The sequence below is a fragment of the Schistocerca americana genome, chromosome 3 (assembly GCF_021461395.2).
Source record: "Schistocerca americana isolate TAMUIC-IGC-003095 chromosome 3, iqSchAmer2.1, whole genome shotgun sequence".
NCBI classification, from domain to species: domain Eukaryota; kingdom Metazoa; phylum Arthropoda; class Insecta; order Orthoptera; family Acrididae; genus Schistocerca; species Schistocerca americana.
In genome coordinates this window covers 98327074-98348622 of record NC_060121.1, presented here as the reverse complement: position 1 = coordinate 98348622, position 21549 = coordinate 98327074, and the positions used below count along the sequence as shown (strand labels likewise).

Here is a 21549-nt window from a genome sequence, read left to right as displayed (position 1 = left end):
TTACTCCTAATAGTTGTTAAAATTAATAATTAATTTAGATTCTGCAGTATAACTTATCTTCCGGCGTAGGCAGAGGATGCAGCGAAAATCTCCTAGTACTTTTAATTAATGATTTCGTTACGCAACATTTTATTATGTATATCACTACCGGTGACTACTAAATTAGAGTACCCTGATAATTTTACTCCTGCAACTGGATTTCTATTTGATCGTGATCGTGCGTATAATGGTTAAGGTGTCTGACTATTTTCGTTTCTCTAAGGATTTCTATTGAAAGGAAACGATAGCAAAAGATTTGAACGAAGATCCTATAAGTTACAAAGTAAACTATAATTACGTAGATTGGAAACGGTCGCCAGCCTAATGAGGCAAAGTTGTAACAAGTACTGTTACTCATCATAAATAAAGCTGACTATTGGAACCTACTTTACTTGACAGTGAAATACAATTTTTGCTTATAGGACACGACACAGCAGCACACTTTAGCAAACAATATACCAGTGATTTGGAGTGAATAATACAGTAGGAATATTGAAACGTTATGTCAACAACCAGTACACAGTAGCACTTACTATCTGAACGATGAAACATCAAGGTAATGGTCATTATAAGTAGACGATTTACTTATGGGGGAGCATTACTAACTTAGATATGAGGTTCTTTTATCAGTTTAATTATTGGAAAATACTGCCACTGAAACGCTTTTCAGACAATTAAATTACCTGCAGTGATTACTATTTGTATTTTCAAGCATCATTAATTTCCTAGAACTGTTTAGCTCAAATAGGACATGTGATGCCCGAATCTAATAAAGTTTCAATACTTATAGCTGTTAATTATAGTTCACTTAAGTTATATGAATCAAATTCGTACTTCTTGAGTTTTGATATTGTAATATGAAATTTACATCTGGCTCAGCTACTGACATGGGGACCCGTAAACTACCTGTTACTAGGAACAGATATAGGCTGATGACAACCCTTAATAACTACATACACGTTAACTATGCTTTCACGAAAATTGCGTAGAGTGTTTCCAAAATAGGGCTCACAGGAGAACTATGTACTTCACTAATCCATGAAGTTTATTAGCTTTTGTTAAGAAAGATAACTGTTTTTCAGTTCAATAAAATAGGATACTCGGAAATGTCGTAGCACTTCACATAGGACCCTGTCTCGGTAAACAACTGAAGATAAAATACGATGCCTCAACACAAAGTTTACAGAAGACAAACTTATATTGAAAGAGAAACTGATCCATGAAATTATAGAAAACTCAACCGATTTCTTGAGACGATGGTTGGTGGCAGTGTCGATCTCCTACAGCTATTCAAAAAAAGGCGACAAAGGTATCCATGACCGTTGCTGCGTTATTTGTTCTGAATATCTCTTCTTAGCGTTGGATTTTCGAAGCATGGAGCTAACCAAGGTATGACATGAATAATACGCCAAATTACTTCCGATCCGAGGCTACATTACGTAATCTTGTTGCTCTTCTTGCCTCGTTCACTTCACAAGATGCAAATCCTTTGTCTGCTAGCCGCTAACTAACTCTTGGCACAATCGACAATCGAACATTTGAGTTCGACTCGCAAGATCCACCTTTTCTATCTCCGCCAGGCCAGTATCGTTTTTGAGGGACTTCCCTCTAAGTTTTAGATGATGGCAAACCTTATTTCCCTATGCATGAAATGTATTAGAAGTAATGTTTTGAGATTTCCATTCATTTACAGCACATTGTTCCTGACATTACACCCTAATTACAGTTCCATAAATGGACATGAATAATGAGTAAAACATTTATATAGAGGTTACATTAAGGAGCATAATCATACAGAAAACACATTAAGTAAAAATAGACGAAGAAGTTAGTTTAGACAATTGTAGGTAATGTCGATAATAATTTTAAGCATGTTTATTGATACTGAAGTACTTGTGCCGTTTAAGAGACACGTGAGAAGTGTAAGTGGTGCCCATTTTCGCTTTTCATGCCGAAAGTCTTCTGCTGATTGTTTTAAAAAGCACGACCCAAAGACACAAACACATAGGCTGAGAAATGAGAAACGTGCGTATCAAGCAATGTCAGCATCAGCAGGGTATTAGACAACTACGGCATTTAACCGTCAAAGAATTTATTTCGATGCTGACTGTTTGAGAAGTTCCCCTTTCTTACTATAACCAAGTCCGGTTGGAATTAAGGCGTATTCTTCGTAATTCAGGTACCAGAAAACTTTCAGATGTGGACAAGTAACCATCTGCAGACACAGTAACTATTTAGTAGACAACTCCCGTCAAACACGTACAGCTCATTTAAACTTTGCTTCATAACTGCTCACCACGATGTTGCTTCATCAATGTGAACGAGACGTTCAAGAATATGTTAATCCTTCTGGCTTTTTATGTGACCAATGGCGAAAATGCCGGTTGTTAACACACCCTTATATACAACGAAGTTCGTCGCTGGTCGCGAAAATCGGGTCTTCTGTCATCACATGATGCAGTTCTTCCGAAGAGATTAAACGGTTCGAGTCTATTTCAGTTGGTGATCCAAGGCCATTTTTATAAGAGCGAGAGAGTTCAAATGAAAAACTGGCCATATGCTGAGGTCAGAAAGATGTGTAGCAGAAGAATGTTTACATGAGAGCTGATGTGGTATTTTCCACAGCGCGCCTTACTTGCTCAATGTTTTAAGGTACAGCTTGATTATAATCAAACTTTCGCCAGTTGAGAGGGCCCCATGAAAAACGAGTAATCGCAGGATAACGAAACTTTGTGAAAACATCTATATGGACATGCCGAAGAGAAACTGCGAATAAATCGCTGAAAGACACGCATTGTAATTTTAAACGTGAGAGGGTAATACTTGTTAACTGAGGACCATGTTTACGTTCCGGGTTACAAACGTTGTTGAATGTAACGACGATCTGCATCGACGACATCCGGGAACATGTTTGAAGACTAGTCTACTGATGTTGGCTACATCCCTCGCTATGCTCATCTTCAACATCCAGTGTCTGTTAGCATGCCGTTGATAAAGTCTGTCCTTCAGATAACACCACAGCCAGAAATCAGACGGGATAAAATCTAGTTTTTACTTGTGGCCACGCAGTTTGGAATGATCGGCCAACTGTAACTATTCGGGCGTTGAGTAACCGAATAACCTCTAGAGCAGTGTGGGGTGGAAGCTCCATTGGGTATGAAAACACGTGAGTCAAAAGCACCTCTCTCTCGTACAGCAGCGATCAAATATTGGCGAAGCAGATCAGAATAACGCGTGCCCTTCGCGCTGCATGCCCTTGGTCCTTGGCGCCAAAATGGTAAGTCATGACACTAACACTACTAACAACGCAAATCCGGCATCGCATAGTCTTCACATTATTTCTATTAAGCTGTGTAGCTATTACGGTAAATATTTTTCTATCGACGTTGGCTAATGTAGCAAAAGTTTAATTATAGGCGCCCTATATTATGACCGGGGATGGACAGCGAAATTTTGACTTTCGGTTCGGGTTGAATCGGTCCCTCCACAATTTTCCACCCGTCACAAAGTTTTCTTGCCGATGACATTGTCTGATGGTGGACCCTGAGTTGCAACGCGTGAACCAATACTTAGATACACTGCTCGGGAAAAAAAATAAAGATAAAGTACCGAGAAGGTGAGAAGGAAACGGACTGGAACCTTACAGGTTGAAAGAGTATGTAATGTTGGGTGAATACAAAATAGAGATAAATTCACAAAGTACTTGTCAGTATGAGCTCACTTATAACTTATGGTTTTGCTGGTTGACGTGCCGTAAATTGGGGATCAGCCCAGTATTTATCCAAAGAAGCGTGGGAAACCGCCTAAAAACCTCACTCAGGCTGATCGGGGCACGAGCCTCGGATTAGATCTGGGTCTCGCTCAGCTTCCTGTCCTGCAAGCTAGCGCTATGAACGTTGCACTATAGGGACAGGTCGAAACGTTGTGCTACACGTGATGATTATAAAAATGTATGTATGTATGTATTTGGATGAGTTTCACATATCTTCCTAAATAACTGGACATATTTCATCCAGACTTTGTATACATGTCTCTTACTGCCAGGCAACAATCGCTGGGGGGGGGGGGGGGGGGGGAAGGGGTAACAACCACCTATCTATCATAGTTCAGGAGGTATGACAACATAAACAATGAGATGCGTGAAAAACTGCCATATCGTTAATGACGTTTAAATATATTAGTTCGGTGCTACTGACTTTATCCCCTATATATTTCGCAGATAGTATCTACGTGTGCCAGTAAAAGTACCTAAAGCACTATATATGGTACCACAGATAGTTCAGGAGATATATCATAAACACTGAGGTGCGTGCAAAACTGCCGCATCATGCATGACACTTAAATTTATTTCTTCTTTGTTCGCCACTCTATTCGCAACAAATTTCGCAGACAGTACCCACATATGCTGCCGAATGTGCCTACAAAATTATATCACTGTATTACACATAGTTCAGAAGATATGACGTCATAAACTGTGAGATGCGGACAAAACTGCCGCATCATGCCTGAACTTTAAATTTATTACGTCTTTCGTACTAACTCTATTCGCAACATATTTCTCAGACAGTACGTACATATGCCAGTGGATGCAACTACAGAAATATATCATTGTACGACACTAACTGCAAGAGATTTTACGTCACAGACACAGAGATGTGTGAAAAATGTCGCACCATGCATGAAGTTTTAATACATTACTCTTTACTACAAATACGCTCCTACAGTCGTGTCAGCTTAAGAAAATCGGTGACATCTCAAAGCGTTCTTGACATTTTTAAACTGTGGAGCACGAAATACTGCTGACGAAAGTTTTTAAGGCGTTTTGACGAATACGAGGAACTGAACTTTTTTTGTATATTGTACTACAAGAATGGTTCATTTTTGTTCTGTTTTACTTACTGATTGAAAATTGGCAAAAGTGAATACGCGGGCAATGCCGACTATACTAGCTGCTTTCACTGGTGTCCAAAATTAAAGAAACAAACAGCTGTTTCCCCGTCCTGTGCCTAATTCACGATTCTGCACAGAAGATGGCATTCCGCTCAACAGAAAACCAGCGACTACGTCAGGGCACCTATCGTGCGGGGTAGTATGTGCAGGGTAGTCCCACATCCACGATCGCTGTGTACACAGTCACAGACGGCGCAGTACAGCCCAGACAAGACGCCTGCAGACACTCTGTTGTGGAGGGCCACTGGAAGAATGGAAGGAGGACAGTCACAAACTGGTTTGGCCGGATAGCTTAATGTGAATAGTTCTGTTGTTTCTCGGATGAGGCGACAGTTTGTAGAGAGCGAAACCGTATCGCGGAGACCAGAACAGGGCCGACCACGTGTGAGATCAGGAAGAGTGAACCGTTATTTGGCCGGAAGGGCACCACCTTACTGCTGCACTGCAACTGGCACGCTGACCTCGCAGCATCCCCTGAACGCGTTGTGTCGCGGCGAAAGGTGTACAGAAGGCTTCAGCAAAGTGGCCTTTATTGTTGGAGACATACTGTCTGTTTACCTCTGGCGTGTCTTCACAAAAGGCAGCATATAGAGTGGAGTCGTCAGCACGCCATCTGGACGGTCGAACGAAGGGCCAGTATTCTTTTCACAGATAATTTCCGAATTGGATTTCTCGACACAAATATTGTGGAAAGAGACCGATGTCGAGGAGGATCCCTAGTGGTGTGGGCAGGGATTATGTTGACCACTCGAACACCTCTTCAGGAAATTGTAGGGAGGGATCAGCAAGATTTAACTGCTGTCAGGTACCGTGAGGAGATCTCGGGATCTCACGCCCTGTTGTTGCAAGGTGCTGTAGGCCCAGACTTCGTATTGATGGACAATAATGCTCGATCTCATAGAGAGCACGGGTGTTTCATGTTTTTTTTTTGTTTTTTTTTTTTTTTTTTCTGGAAACGGAAGATAATGCACACACGGCGTGGCCCGCCCGCTCTCCCGATTTGAATCCCATGCAGCATCTCTAGGATGCACTAGGAAGACGGCTTGGATCACGTCAGCATCCATCAACCACTGTCCAACGTTTCTCACCAGCTCTGCAGGAAGAATGGGCGCTGTTGCCTCAACAAGACATTGATGACGTCATTCAGACCACGTCCCGTCGTTATCAGGCCAGTATTTGCTGCCATAGATGGCCACGCCCCATACTGACGTCATTAACCAATTGCCAGGATGTGTGTGCAAATCTGTTAAGTTGGAGAAACACGAAGAACATTTTTGCCTACCGTTATGCATGTCGGAGTTGATTTAGTTCTGTTTTCTTTGCATTGTTTCTTCTTTACTATCACCCGTTTTTACATTTTTGTGGCAAAATAAACGCAACCTTGCCAAATTTCCGTTTGTTGCCTTAATTTTGGATGCTAGTATATTAATAAAAGAAAAGTAATCGCTGTCTTAGCCGCGGCCCTTACAAAAACGACTCACTCGAGAAAGAAGCTGATTACGTTCACTATTAAGGACGGCGGCGACACACTTCGCGTAAACATCCCGCATGTCCGATACGCAGCGAATAACAGCGTGTGTGCTCTAGGGAGATTAACCCAGATTTCTTGCTACAGCAGGAAAATTACTCAGCTGTTCGGCACGATGATGTGTGCAGACCTATTGCATTCTCCCTTCCTGACGTAGTTTCTCGTTCGTAAGATGGTCGGGACTGTATATAAATCGAGTACGTCACTTGCAGAGGCAAACCACAGGGCGATTGTAGGTGAGTCCGCTGTCTCCAGACTCTTCCAATCTCAACCTCACATGCGACAGCGCGCGGGGTCGCTCAGGCGAATGCAACTGCACAGGGCAGAAGCACAATCTGGGAAACAGTTGCCGATCACATGGCCGGTGCTCCGCATGTCGGAAAAGTACTTCCAATCCAAGACTGGTGTGTCTCTATGAAACCTCCGGTTTTTCCGACCTTTACGTCTGCGTGCGGCGAGCACTTAGCTGATTGCTTACATTCGCGTCCAGGGGGCACACGTGATAGGCGGTCGTCTGCTGTCCCTCGTGACACGCATCTGTCGAACACTAGTTGTGTCTGACAAGTACGTCAGTCACTTTGCACTATTTTAATTTAAGTTTTTGTAATGTAATAATTTTTTCTATCGTAACAACAAAATTGCCAGAATGTAAAGAAAGACACATCCCATTAAAAGGGTAACTGCATTAGATTATGTAGTCTAGGTTTTAGCAACTTTTCCCAAAGTGTACAGAGGAACATTAGTCGACAGTCGCAAGACAAAGAGACACAAACCCGTCTAGAAAGGTAAAAGTGAATGAAATTGGTATTAAAATATAGAAATGTGCCTCTTAGCACCAATCTAGGTCTTTTACTGCAGAAGTCTCAACTCTTCAGTTCGAAAGCTAGTTTGATGCGGCTTCCCATGCTCGTCTATTATATCCAAACCTGTTACTGCAAACTACATCCATTTCAACCTGTTTATTATATTCAAACTTTCGCCTCAAAAATGGTTCAAGTGGCTCTAAGCACTATGGGACTTTATATCGGAGCTCATCAGTCCCCTAGACTTAGAACTGCTTAAACCTAACTTACGTAAGGACATCACACACATCCATGCCCGAGGCAGGATTCGGACCTGCGATCGTAGCAGCTAATCGAACTCAATCACCATGAAACGGCTCCAGTCGACTGCATTCCATTACACTTCTTTTACATTTGTTAAGGCGTCTCTTATTACCTATTTTCAGGACACGATGCAATTCTTCCTTCAAATTATTTTCCGTCTCTGATCTAATTTCAGTTTCACTGACAAATCACGAAATATTTATTTCTGCCTCACCAAATTAATTTCCTGTGAGAAATGTCACAGTACGTAGTAAATGACAGAAAGTCTTCGACTGAAAAATAAGTGATATCTGTCGTTCACCAAGCAACATACTGTGCAGACGATTTAGCAGATAATTCGGGCTACCCGCTTCGATTTGTTGCAGATGATGCTGTCATTTTTCGTCCGGTAAAGCCATCAGAAGATCAAAACGAATTGCAAAGCCACTGAGACACGGTATCTGTATAGCGCGGGATGTGCAATTAACACTAAATAAGGAAGAGTGTGAGGTCATCCGCATGAGTACAAAAAGAAATCCGTTAAATTTAGTTTACACGATAAATTACGCAGATCTGAAGGCTGTCAGTCCGATAAAATACCGAGGAATTACAATTACGACCAGCTAAGGTTGGAACGATCACATACATAATGTTGTGGAGAAGATAAACCAAATACTTCATTTTATTGGCAGAACACTTTGAAAATAGAACAGGTCCATTAAAGAGACTGCCTGCTCTAAGCTTCTTCGTTGTCAGGTGTACTGCTGTGCAGCATTGGATGGACCACAGAGGATTAACGGAGGACATCGACAAAATCACAGAAGGGCACTTGGTTTTATATTACCGGGAAATAGGGGAAGGAGAGTCGGCAACCATAAAACGCAGGTGATTTTCGTTGCGGCGAGATCTTTGAAGAAATTGAATTCACAAACTATCTCCTCTGAATGTGAAAATATTTTACTGACGCCAATATACAAAGAAAGAAATGGTCATCATAATAAAATGAGAGAAATTCGAGCTCCTACAGAAAAATTATATGTTCATTTTTATCACAAGCTGTCAGACAATGGAGCGTCAGAGAAATAAGCTGAAGGTAGTTCGAAAAACGCTCTGCGAGGCACTTACGTGAGACTTGTAGAGTAGTGATGTAAATGTATATATATTGGCGAAAGAAAACCCAAGTACAACAGCTATGCAAGGTCAACAGACACAATTTGGAGTGAACATGTGAGCCGGCATCATCTACTTGCTTGGGTCTTAATATTGCCTTCTCGATTGAGGTAGTCAATGTTATACGCTGTCCTTGCAATATCACCTCGCGACGTATTCGAGGAGTTTCCCCCTACCTGCCAGAGGGATGTGTGGCTCTAGCAAGATGGGGCTCGAGTGCCATTTGCGGAACCAGTCGTGCTGCTTTAATCCGAAGCTTCGGCAATCGGTGTATCGGATGGGGAGACTTGTAAGTCGGCCAGCAAGATCCCTCCAAGTCACTCCGTTAGACTTCTTCCCCTGCGGCTACGTGAAAACCTACCTCTGTGGACTCAGTGGACGAATTACATGCAAACAATTGTTGCAGTGGTCCACATATACAGAATGCGCCACACACTTTCAATCTAACACTGGACATGATATACCATTTAAAGTGACATGAAACTTGGATGATAAAGCGTTCAGACGAGAAGATAATAGAAGTTTTCGGCAGGTCGTGGTATAGGTGAATGTTCGTGATTATACGGGTAGACAGAGTTACTAACGAAGAGGTACTGAATTGGGGAAAAACTAAATTTCTCGCACGCCCGACGAAAAGGAGGCATCCGTTGGTGGAGCATATCCTTACAAGATAAACTCTCAATAGCACCACCCTCAGATTTAGTGGTAAAATAGCACAGTGGATATCCCGTGAAAAACTGAACACAGATCAGGCATGAAAACAGAGAGAAGCTGTACTGAATTGTGAAAAAAGAAGCAAAATAGAAAAGCAAAATAGAACCGTGAACAATCCAAGCTCAAGATGTGTAGCATCGAGTGAATTTGCCTGTACGACGGCGTCGTGTTTGTGTGGTCACGGTGTTGGAAGCAAACCGGGAGACACCCGCTCATGTCTTCATCGTACCTTGTTTATTTATTTACAGTATATCTTCTTTCTGTTTTCATGCTTGATCTGGGTTCAGTTTTTGACGGACTGACCACTGGGTCATCTTTCCACTAAATCTGAGGGGGACCTGATGTGGAGTTTCCCTTGCTGGCTATAAGGAATAGTTAGGTTGTTCATGGAGGGAGGCGCGGTGGCTAAAAATTGTAGAGGGAGACCTAAATTCCGACAAAGTAAGCAGGTTAAAACGAATGTAGTTTCCAGTAATTATAAAGGAAAGAATAAACTTACACAGGGTATAAGGGCGTGTAAAGCTCAATCGAACAAGTCTTCCGAATTGAAGACGTAAACTACATTGTACACTGATCAGAACAATAATGAAGTGAAACCTAAGTGGCTGTGGTGTATTCTCATTTACGACCAGTGAACTTATGGACATTCCTTACTCATTCAGTATACGTGGTCGGTTAACTAAATTTATTTGTTGTGATAATAACGTACCTGTCTGTTTGGTCATTGGATTCTTGAACACGCTGCATACGTGTATGTATTTGATTTAATGTATATTTGGCACGCCGCTGGTGGGACGGATGTCGGTAAATAAACAGTACAAACAGAAGCAGGCGAGGCGAGGACGAGCGGACAAGGGACGCCAGTATCTGCGCGAGGCTGTCTACTCCGCGGATGTTTGACCTTGGGTCAGCAGTAACGGCTATTCATAGGGCGGCAGCAGCACCAGGAGCAGTGCGAACTCGGCGTATACACGACGGCACACTCGGCTTTTGTGACTGGGCGATCTGCCAGGCGGACCGCGGCCCCATCTCCTCCAGTCCGTCTTCTCTCCTTCCCATTGTGTTTATCGCCAAATCACAACAGGAATTCCGCACCCTGAGGTAAACTGTTTTGATGCGGGAATATAATCGACAGTACGACTGCACACACACTGACGTCACAGCTCTCTGTTTTCTTCCAAGTGTGTTAACAGTGAGGAAACAGTGGCGTTGTAAACAGATTTGTAAGCGTGTGTTGGCTCCTCCACGGTGGGAAGGGATACCTGTCACTAAATCGCAGTGAGATGGCTCAGAAGGTGGGGCCATAGTCGCTTGTGATTCATGTTTGTAGCAACAGAAGGTTTTCAGTTTCAAACGTTGTACCTCCTGTCTAGCGATTACTCCCAGATTGCTTAACCCTCGTAAAATCTCTGACTGCAGTTGGTGCCAATGCGCGGATCCCTCCAGTTTGCTATTGCCATTATAGGGTATGGAAAGACGACATTTTGTACTTATTTTGTATGTGACATACTGTAACCTCCCCAACATACTTTTTTTCTGAATAAAATTTAGCCCAGATTTATCTCCCACTCTATAAACGTCTATGTATTACCGAAATTATGTACCCAAAAACAGTTAACCAAATACAGTTCGTATGCTAACCTTTGCTTAAAGAGAACCGAATTTGACCGGGTTGACTGGAATACACTCTTTCAAATTCTAAAGGCAGCAGGGGTAAAATACAGGGAGCGAAAGGCTATTTATAATTTGTACAGAAACCAGATGGCAGTTATAAGAGTCGAGGGACATGAAAGGGAAGCAGTGGTTGGGAAGGGAGTGAGACAGGGTTGTAGCCTCTCCTCGATGTTATCCAATCTGTATATTTAGCAAGCAGTAAAGGAAATAAAAGAAAAATTCGGAGTAGGTATTAAAATCAATGGAGAAGAATAAAAACTTTGAGGTTCTCCGATGACATTGTAATTCTGTCAGAGACAGCAAAGGAGTTGAAAGAGTAGTTCAATGGAATGGACAGTGTCTTGAAAGCAGGATATAAAATGAACATCAACAAAAGCAAAACGAGGATAATTGACTGTAGTCGAATGAAGTCGGTTGATGCTGAGGGAATTAGATTAGGAAATGAGACACTTAAAGTAGTAAAGGAGTTTTGCTATTTGGGGAGCAAAATAACTGATGACGGTCGAAGTAGACAGGATATAAAATGTGGACTGGCAATGGCAAGGAAAGCGTTTCTGAAGAAGAGAAATTTGTTAACATCGAGTATAGATTTAAGTGCCAGGAAGTCGTTTCTGAAAATATTTGTATATAGCCATGTATGGAAGTGAAACATGGACGATAAATGGGTTGTACAAGAAGAGAATATAAGCTTTCGAAATGTTGTGCTACGGAAGAATGCTGAAGATTAGATGGGCGGATCACATAACTAATGAGGAGGTATTGAATAGAATTGGGGAGAAGAGGAGTTAGTGGTACAACTTGACAAGAAGAAGGGATCGGTTGGTAGGACATATTCTGATTCATCAAGGAATCACAAATTTAGCATTGGAGGGCAGCGTGGAGGGTAAAAATCGTAGAAGGAAACCAAGAGATGAATACACTAAGCAGAATCAGAAGGATGTAGGTTGCAGTAAGTACTGGGAGATGAAGAAGCTTACACGGGATAGAGTAGCATGGAGAGCTGCATCAAACCAGTCTCAGAACTGAAGACCACAACAACAACAACAATTTGAGCGGGACTGTATGTGATCGGACAGCAGCCTGTCTTACATTAAATGCGCAACTTAGGTAAAACAATTATCGGGCCCTAATCAAAATTTCCACTTACCTCGTGCCTTGACAACATTGTTGCAGACTTCTCGAAAGCACAACAGCAAACAGGAAGCAGGCAGCGGTTAAGCTAGATTGCTGTTCCTAAATAAAATTTGTAACTGTTGCATATCACATGTGCAATGACAAACAGTGGGGTGGGGAGAGTTACTCTTCCTATGAAATGATATTCGAAGATAGTGGTTTTAGAACAAAGTATTATTCAAAGAGACCGAGTAAATCTTTGTGTGATCTTCACACATGACATAGGTGTGAACAATATTACGAATAACAAAGTGAACGATGATTTAAAAAGGGCACAATATTAACAGAGAATTTCTATAAAAATCAAACAGGTTAGTTAGTTATATGCTGATGCATGACTCAGCGATGTGGGGGTAGCTCTGAGCAAGTGAACGAAGTTAACTAGCTCCCAATAATCATTTCTACAAATTAGGTGCGCATTGCTGCAGTCTTACCTCAAACTTCTTCTCTTCAAGAAAAGTTAACATAATTCATAATTTATATTCATTTCGGTTTCCAGTTTACACATCATATTGATCCCTGCTGTCCTTTACAATAAATATTTCTTCACCAAACAGACCAAAATCACGCCGGTCGAATTGGCCGAGCGGTTCTAGGTGCTTCTGTCTGGAACCGCGCGTTCGCTACGGTCGCAGGTTCGAATCCTGCCTCAGGCATGGATGTGTGTGTCAACCTTAGGTTAGTTAGATTTAAGTAGTTCTACGTTCTATGGGCCTGATGACCTCAGATGTTAAGTCCCATTGTGCTCAGAGCCATTTCAACCATTTGAATTTGAACAAAAATCACACGTCAACACAGCACTACTAAATACGTCGATCACCTACCATACTTCAGCTACGAATGTATCAGACTGGTGAGAAGCAAAAAGTGCCACGACAAGACCAATGATCGTTTAACAGTAATGTAACTTGCTGTTTCTCTGGGGTCCATATCGATAACATACAGAAACCAAAAGGACATGTCCACCTTAGGATACCACTGGAGACCTTATAACAGTAATTAACTAGTCCATAAACTAATAATTATGATTTTCTACGAATAAAATATAGAGTAGTATAATTTACGATGGTTTAGTAACAAGGTAAAATCGCCCACATGAGCTCTCGATGTGAGCTCGACGGTACGGAAAGCCTTCTCTCTCTTTCCACCTTCTGGCGAAGTGCCGGCGTGCCTCAGTCCGTCTCTTTACACAGGATGATTCAGCTCCCCCTACCGATGCCGTCTTATGTAGCCTTCATAAAACACGCACAAGATTTTGATATTCTGTTGTTCGGTATTTGCGAAGTATAGGGTGACAATTATTGAACTACGTAGTTACAAACTACGACGTCACACACTCGATTCAACATATCAACGTCACTACCGATATTTGGATTTAGGTTATGACATGTTAAGTATGTCTGACATCATTGGTGATGATATGGCGCAGAGGAATATCGAAATTCTTCATGACCCGTCCAAGTTGCGGAACATCGATGCTGTAGATTACCTATTGAATGGCTGTTTTCAGCTCAGCAATGATTTTGGGGTTATTGCTGTACAACTTGTCTTTAATATAGCCCCACAAAATGGAGTCGCAAGAATTCAGATCCGGAGACTACAGCAGCCAATCGAGGCCCATGCGAGTGGCCTCTGGGTACCACTGAGGCAGAATGCGGTCCGCGAAGTCCAACTACAGGACATCGTTGTTCCGCTTCGATGGGGTCGAGCTCCGTCTTGAATGAACCACATCGTGTCGAAATCAGGGTCGCTTGGATAATGGGGATAAAATCATCTTTTAAAACCTTCTGGTACCGTTCGGTAGTCTCGATCGCGAAATGCGGATTGTCAGCCCCCCATAATGGTTCAAATGGCTCTGAGCACTATGGGACTTCTGACGTCATCAGTCCCTTAGAACTTAGAATTACCTAACTAACCTAAGGACACCACACAAATCCATGACCGAAGCACGATTCGAACCTGTGACCGTAGCGGTCGCGCGGTTCTAGACTGAAGCGCCTAGAACCGCTCGGCCACTCTGACCGGTTTAGTTCCCAAAATGCGCCTATTTTGCTTATCGACGAACCTATCCAAAAGAAAGTGGGCTTCGTCGCGAAATCAAACCATGCATGCGTATACTAATTTCCACCATGCCCCGCGGTCAACCGTGCAGTGTGCACGTCATAACGCAAACAGTTCAGAAGTTATGACGATTTTATTTCATATAGTTCAATAATTGTCACCCTGCATGAGTTTTACAGCCTAATAGTATCCCAGATAACTCTTTTTACGAAGAATATATATAGACATAATATATTCAATGGGTGGATGCCAAGCTGCGCTTAGCGAACAACCCTTGTGTCGATTAGCAAGAGTTATTGATACTCGTATCTCGACCGCATCCTTAATAATATTATCCCAGAAACCATTATGTGAACAGATTACCTACACGTTTTCTAAATCGGAAATGTGCTCAACCGGTAATCCCTATTTGTCCAGTGCAGATTTACATTTTGTTAAAACAACTGATGTGTATTCGTTTACTTGGGTCAGTCATCTATACACGTTAATGGATGTAGCATAGCACTGGGTTTACACGGTCCCTTCACGTTATGTGACGACTGCCTATGTTCGACCTCACTGTATAATAATAACTCACAGACGAAAGGTGGCAGGGTTAACAGTAGAGGGTATATAAAGTATGTTGAGGGGACAGGAGAAAAAGTGATACTGTCGTAATGTGGGAATGGAGCGATTTATCTGACGTCCAAAAGGGCAGTATCGTTGGCTTTCGGGCCTCGGGTGGAAGGATTTCGCAAAATGCTGAGTCTGTAAACCGTTCGCGTGCCGCCGTGGTTAAGGAACACTGTGCAGGGCAAAGTATCGCTACCCAAAACCGGTGTCGAGGCAACTGTAGATTACAGGCGTACACAACAGCTGCGGAGACGTGTACAGGAGAACAGGCGTGCGACTATTGAGTAAATGGTCACCCAAATGAACCAAGGGGCCACCAAACGTCCCTCCTCAATGATCGTCCAGCGAACGTTCCTGCGTGTGGGTCTCCGCAGTAGGGTCCTGATTCCTGCTCCCGTGCTGACTGCTGTTCATCGGGGACGAAGGTTGGAACTTGCACGCCATTACCTCAACTGGACGTCAAGTGGGTGGCGGCAGGTGGACTTTGCAGATGGACCACGTTTTATCGGACAGAAGGCCGTTGGGATGTACGGCTTGAAACATCTGAAAGCAAATACCCCACAACAATCGTCACAGCGTCACAGTTTGGGGAATGTTTTCACGGCATTCGTAATGTTCCTAAAGGATATTTGATCACTCACTCATTACTCGCGCCAACTTAGGTGACGATTCCCGTACGCGTTCTGGGAAAATGTGCGCATTCGCACAGAAGAAGCCCAATGGCCGGGTAGCCTTTAACTATATGTAGATAGCAACTGTTCCGAAAGAACAGATTCCAACGATGGCCATGCAGGTGTCCCCATTGAGGTATGTCAACGATACCTGTTGGCAGCTGAAGGTTTCGATTAATTATCATTTCTTTCTAGAGAAGCTGCATGCTCATCGTTGGTATCTGTTCTTTCGGAACAGTTACTATCTTCATATAGTTAAAGGCTACCCGGCCATTGACCTTCTTCTGTGCGAATGCGCAACTTTGCCCAACCTCTAACGGGAATCGTCACCTTAGTTGGCCTGGTTAACGAGATAGAGAAGCAAACTCGTCTATCGCTTTGTCTAGCGCTAGTGTTCTGAAACTTATTCACAACTAACATGCGTACAAGTTTACACGCACTGAGCTGTTTATTTACACGTACATTCTTTATTTCATGCAAGGGAACAAGGAGGACGAGCCTCATTACAAGGAACTCATGATGCAGGTTTTGTTTACTTTACTTGTCCATAAACTAATTCTGTTGTCTCGTATTGATATTTTTCAAATGGTTCAAATGGCTCTGAACACTATGGGTCTTAATATCCGAGGTCATCAGTCCACTAGAACTTAGGACTACTTAAACCTAACTAACCTAAGGACAGCACACACATCCATCCCCGAGGCAGGATTCGAACCTGCGACCGTAGATTGATATTGTCCCATGACAGAACGTGCTATGAACCTACGACATACCCACTGAGCACTCAGTGCTATTAAGAGACAGTAAAAATGGTACGTACGTTCTGTCTGCCGCGATGGATTAGCCGAGCGGTCTAAGGCGCTACACTCATGGACTGTGCGGCTGGTCCCGGCGGAGGTTCGAGTCCTCCCTCGGGCATGGGTGTGTGTGTTTGTCCTTAGGATAATTTAGGTTAAGTAGTGTGTAAGCTTAGGGACTGATGAACTTAGCTGTTACGTCCCATAAGATTTCCACACATTTGAACATTTTTACATTGTGTCAACTTTGGTATTTGCAGTTAACTGTAACTGATGTAAATAAAAAATTTACAGTAACATGATTGTATTCCTATTACCTCCTTAAGGTTTCTTCTCTAACCCCCAGGTTCCCTACCTCAAATAGTTCAGTGGAGCATCCCCTATGCCCTGTCAAATTTTTAAATGGTCTTACGGAAACATCCTGTATGTAATTAAAGGCCTCTCGAAACTTTTTTTCTGGCTTCTGTGAAGGGCAATCCCAGGAAGATGTTTAGGGATTTTGGCACTGTTTCCATCAACAGATAGACTGACTGACGAGTTTGGCCTGTTTGTGCTAGTTATAAATATTTCCTGTAAATTGACTCAGCTATGATGAATTAATATCCCCTATTACTTTTTCCTGTTTATATGCGAAGCCTGATCTCGGGAACTACTTCAGGGATTTTGATACGATTTTCACTAACAGACAGATTAATACACGAGGGACTGTTGTGTATGTAATTTATTATAGCTAAGCTAGCTGTAGACAACCGTCCCCAAGTTAAGCCGGGAAAATATGAATACTGTTCTGTAAACTGTGTTAAACAGCAACGATGCGTGGAGCGACGATACAACAGCTTACAGCCAGTAAACATGTTCCATACAATAATTTCCGGACAGTTGAAATAATAAATGTGAGAGTGTACTAGATAACAACAATAAAATACTATTGAGTGGCTGATATAACTTCTTAACTCGGACACTGTTTGACCTGTCTGAGTTTCTTTACGTCTCGTAGATAACTAGGACTCAACATGTTAACTTGACTCTATGCAACACTTTCAATTCTGCAAAGCACGGTAGTACTGCGTGTTATATAGCTTACCTAAAGGCAACATTTTATTTACACTGAAAAGTGGTGAATATTTCTACGACATTTTTTCGCCAACTACGGAATTGTGAATGAGCAGTTCTTTTGTGATTATCTTTGTGTCTTCTGTTAAGTACTTTAGCTCACCTGGGTAAGATATTAGACTGACGAACAGTAATAAAGAATCTGTCAGTTAAGACAAATCACTGCGACCTCTTTCACGGATGAATTACAATTTCTTTGTATTCTTCCGTGATCGGGGCATCTTCCATACTCAGAATTATATGTACGTGGTTTTAGCACACTAGATAAGATTTTTGGATACCTTAAAAGGTTAACTGCCTCAAGCTGAAGACGTTCTGTTTCGGTACTTTATGATTTTCACTGTTTTGATGGTCCTAAGCTCAAACGACAGAGTTCATATACGACATGTTGGAGGTGTCAATAAATAAGGTACTTGCAAACTCTGTATATTACGAAGCAAGAAGTAAGAAGTATGAACTCGCGAAGCCGGTGTGTAGGCCTGGAGCCTCATTCCACAAACTGAAGAGGCTGACTGTCAGCCACTAAGCGAACCGGCAGCAGACTGTGCCGCACCCCAATTTCAGACCTACGAGGCCATATTTGCATCGTTCCAGCCCCTGGCAGAGAAGAGTGGGAAGACAAGTCATGGTCGCGGAATTTCAAAGAAGCTCCTTGTGAATCGACTGGAGCTCCAACCAGCGACTTCGCCGGTTCATTAACAATCCAACACGCCACTTCCCTGTCATAGGTCTCACCATTGTAGGTCAGTCTTTAATGGCTAATAGTTATTCCAGACGTAACAGGTTGATATCCAGGTATCTTATTGTGGCCGGGGCGCATACCATGGGCTTGTGAGGTGGGCAACGCTTCGTCCAGTTGAAGAACAAGCTAAATTATTAGTGTGAGACATGAAAAAGCTAACCTCCCCACCCACCCCCCTCCCAAGCACACACACACACACACACACACACACACACACACACACACAGAGAGAGAGAGAGAGAGAGAGAGAGAGAGAGAGAGAGAAGCCCGTTATAATCCCAGTGATCAACATACAAAGGCTTGGGTTCAAAGATCCAGTTCTAATCACTGCTAAAAGGCAGTGGAGCTCACATAATGATGGGAACAGAAAGCTGACTGCTGTAATTGAGAACGATGAGATAGTTGGCGTAAATACACTCCTGGAAATGGAAAAAAGAACACATTGACACCAGTGTGTCAGACCCACCATACTTGCTCCGGACACTGCGAGAGGGCTGTACAAGCAATGATCACACGCACGGCACAGCGGACACACCAGGAACCGCGGTGTTGGCCGTCGAATGGCGCTAGCTGCGCAGCATTTGTGCACCGCCGCCGTCAGTGTCAGCCAGTTTGCCGTGGCATACGGAGCTCCATCGCAGTCTTTAACACTGGTAGCATGCCGCGACAGCGTGGACGTGAACCGTATGTGCAGTTGACGGACTTTGAGCGAGGGTGTATAGTGGGCATGCGGGAGGCCGGGTGGACGTACCGCCCAATTGCTCAACACGTGGGGCGTGAGGTCTCCACAGTACATCGATGTTGTCGCCAGTGGTCGGTGGAAGGTGCACGTGCCCGTCGACCTGGGACCGGACCGCAGCGACGCACGGATGCACGCCAAGACCGTAGGATCCTACGCAGTGCCGTAGGGGACCGCACCGCCACTTCCCAGCAAATTAGGGACACTGTTGCTCCTGGGGTATCGGCGAGGACCATTCGCAACCGTCTCCATGAAGCTGGGCTACGGTCCCGCACACCGTTAGGCCGTCTTCCGCTCACGCCCCAACATCGTGCAGCCCGCCTCCAGTGGTGTCGCGACAGGCGTGAATGGAGGGACGAGAGGAGACGTGTCGTCTTCAGCGATGAGAGTCGCTTCTGCCTTGGTGCCAATGATGGTCGTATGCGTGTTTGGCGCCGTGCAGGTGAGCGCCACAATCAGGACTGCATACGACCGAGGCACACAGGGCCAACACCCGGCATCATGGTGTGGGGAGCGATCTCCTACACTGGCCGTACACCACTGGTGATCGTCGAGGGGACACTGAATAGTGCACGGTACATCCAAACCGTCATCGAACCCATCGTTCTACCATTCCTAGACCGGCAAGGGAACTTGCTGTTCCAACAGGACAATGCACGTCCGCATGTATCCCGTGCCACCCAACGTGCTCTAGAAGGTGTACGTCAACTACCCTGGCCAGCAAGATCTCCGGATCTGTCCCCCATTGAGCATGTTTGGGACTGGATGAAGCGTCGTCTCACGCGGTCTGCACGTCCAGCACGAACGCTGGTCCAACTGAGGCGCCAGGTGGAAATGGCATGGCAAGCCGTTCCACAGGACTACATCCAGCATCTCTACGATCGTCTCCATGGGAGAATAGCAGCCTGCATTGCTGCGAAAGGTGGATATACACTGTACTAGTGCCGACATTGTGCATGCTCTGTTGCCTGTGTCTATGTGCCTGTGGTTCTGTCAGTGTGATCATGTGATGTATCTGACCCCAGGAATGTGTCAATAAAGTTTCCCCTTCCTGGGACAATGAATTCACGGTGTTCTTATTTCAATTTCCAGGAGTGTATAAGTGTGTATCTAAGGGATGGGCAAATCAGAACTGGATGCAGCGTATTCTGCGCGACAGGAAACTCAAATACATCGGAAAAGAAATTGAAATTGCATGCGACGTTTTATAAGTAGGTCTCTCTATGGACCAGTTCCCTCACCTTCCACATGTTACCGAAAACTACAAAGAGAATCTCAAGTAGGTAAATGGTTCAATAGGCTCTGAGCACTATGGGACTTAACTACTGAGGTCATCAGTCCCCTAGAACTTAGAACTACTTAAACCTAGCTAACCTAAGGACATCACACACATCCATGCCCGAGGCAGGATTCGAACCTGCGACCGTAGCGGTCACGCAGTTCCAAACTGACGCGCTTAGAACCACACGGCCATACCGGCCGGCTCTCAAGTAGCTAGTACATGTGTTTCCAAATCATACTTTCGTTATTAGCGGGGACTCTTAGACATTGAGTAGAATAATTACAGCGGAAAGACGTCTTCCTGAACAACACCAAATACTTTCTCTATAAACTGTTTAGAATAGTTGTAACAAATGCCCAGGTGCCCATTCATCACATTATGACATGTACTAAATCCAATGGCTGCAAGCAGATGTGTCGTCTATGAACACGTCCACAGTGAAAATGATACCAATGACAAGAAACGATAGCGCGCATTATGGCAGCCTCCGATGCAATTTCCACTTTGCCACGGCTTTTAAGAGTGTGACAGTCACCCCAGCGCCGTTTAACGGCTCTCATCAAGCACGAGGGCGTAATTTCAAGCACTTTTTGTAACTGTTTTCAATAAAAATTATAAAACTTCACCCCGACTTCTCATTTACCTTGATACCACAAATACATTCACAACGTTTCACTGCAGACTTATTACCACGACGGCTCGGATGATACGTTTTATGCCTACCCTCTAGGCGGCATGCATCGCTGTTCAATGACGCCTAGCGCCCTACGCTAATGGAAACGGCACATATATATAAAACAGTAGTAGTTTCGAAATATTTAGCGTTCATGCTTATCTAAAGTATTATAAAGATATTTGTTGTTACCTAGAGTGGCTATTGGCACACAAGCTCTATTGACAACTGAAGTCTTGTTTATAAGAATTTTTTCCTCATACTAGATTGTTCTCCCACCTAGTTGCTATCATTCTTGCTAAGTTTACAGCGCACCAACTTCTTTGAATATTTAATTCCTGCGTCTTTACTGCGACTTTCACAGATTTCTACAACGTTTCTAGTTAACCTGGTTAGTTCCATTCTTTTAATAAGCCCACTGAATTTAGACCTGAAGTTTTTCATATCAGAATATGTGTTGGTACAGTATTCAATTTATTTATATGCACTTGGTCTGTATGTTCCTTCTGCCGTATAATTTGATGCT

The 21549-nt window shown here is 43.5% G+C and overlaps 1 protein-coding gene across 1 annotated transcript in view; it reads right to left on the bottom strand.

Annotated features, from left to right (window-relative positions):
- The window catches only part of LOC124606958 (calcitonin gene-related peptide type 1 receptor-like), a 753290-nt gene that overhangs the window by 451654 nt on the left and 280087 nt on the right, over nucleotides 1–21549 (bottom strand). The window lies entirely within an intron of this gene.